The sequence below is a fragment of the Mus pahari genome, chromosome 11, assembly GCF_900095145.1.
Source record: "Mus pahari chromosome 11, PAHARI_EIJ_v1.1, whole genome shotgun sequence".
Classification (NCBI taxonomy): Eukaryota; Metazoa; Chordata; class Mammalia; order Rodentia; family Muridae; genus Mus; species Mus pahari.
In genome coordinates, this window is record NC_034600.1 from 19,587,371 (window position 1) to 19,588,772 (window position 1,402).

Below are 1,402 nucleotides of genomic sequence, written 5' to 3' on the forward strand. Positions count from 1 at the left end.
CCACATATCTATTCAATATAGTACTCAAAGTGAAGGGACATGGGAAGACTGCCTCAGTGCCTCCTCTTCATTTGCACAGAGCCCCCTCATCTCCTTGTCTTTTAGAGAGGGCTCAGTATGGTGCCAAAATATTGATATCCCCGTTTTCATGGTGGCTCTCTCTAACAACCTTCTTCCCCTGCCCAGGAACAACAGATGCAGGCTTGAGAATAGACAAATGGCAACATCTCTCAGCCCCTATGTCACTGAGGCTGGCACTCTCCCTGATAGCACTTCTCGATGCAGGTGGCACTTGTTCTTGGGAGAACCAAAGACCAAACATGTTTGAAGAAATAAGGGCCCTAGTTTTAGGCCATGAGAGGAGGACAATTAAGCATTTCCAGACAGCTGTGGCCAGTTTGTAAAAACATACTAGTTCCTGATAGCATCATAAAGTTACTTCCCAGGATAGAAGGGCCCCCCCCCAACCCCTGCCTTCCAGTTGTTCAATTCTGTCCCACTGACTGAACAAACCAAGTTTGAAGGAGGACTTCCCTTGTCACCTCCCACTCTCACCTCCAAAGTCTGAGAATTCCTGCTTATCCTTGTATAAAACCACCAAGCCCCTAGACACGGGGTCAGACTCTTTTTTTTTTTTTTCTTTTTTATTAGATATTTTCTTTATTTACATTTCAAATGCTATCCTGAAAGTCCCCTATACCCTCCCCCACCCTACTCCCCAACTCTTAACCTGGGCATTGGGAAGGTTTTCAATCTGAGTCTTATTTGAATAAAAGGCTCTTTTGTTACCTTGCATCGGGTTGGCAATTTCTTAGAGTTAATCTGGGAATCCTAAGACCTGGGCATAATATAAGTTCTAGCTAGAGCAGTAAGACAACAAAAGGATATCAAGGGAATACAAATTGCAAAGAAGTCAAGGTCAAATGTATAAATAAGTGACTCCAAAAATTCTATCAGAGAACTTGTACAGCTGATAAGCAACTTCAGTAAAGTGGCTGGATATAAATTTAAATCAAATAAATAAGTAGACTTCCTTTTTAAAATTGATAAACTGGTTGAGAAAGAAATTAGGGAAACAAGACCCTTCACAATAAATAGTCTTTCTGCTTTTCAAAGTTATCATGTTATTTAAAATATGCCAGATTTGAAAATGCCAATATCACATCAATAATTTCTCAAGTATTCAAAAAGCAATTAAAGAATAAAATATACCTGGGCATAGATGGAGGAAAATTGGAGTGGAATATGACCACACATGAGGATGAAAGTAAGAGAAGGGGTAGAATTAAGAGCAATGTAATAAATATGATTAAGTGTGTTGTATATGTGTATGCATATTTAATAAAAATCTACACTGTGTATAGTGAAAAATACATATTCTTTTTTTCTTTTTTTTTTTTTT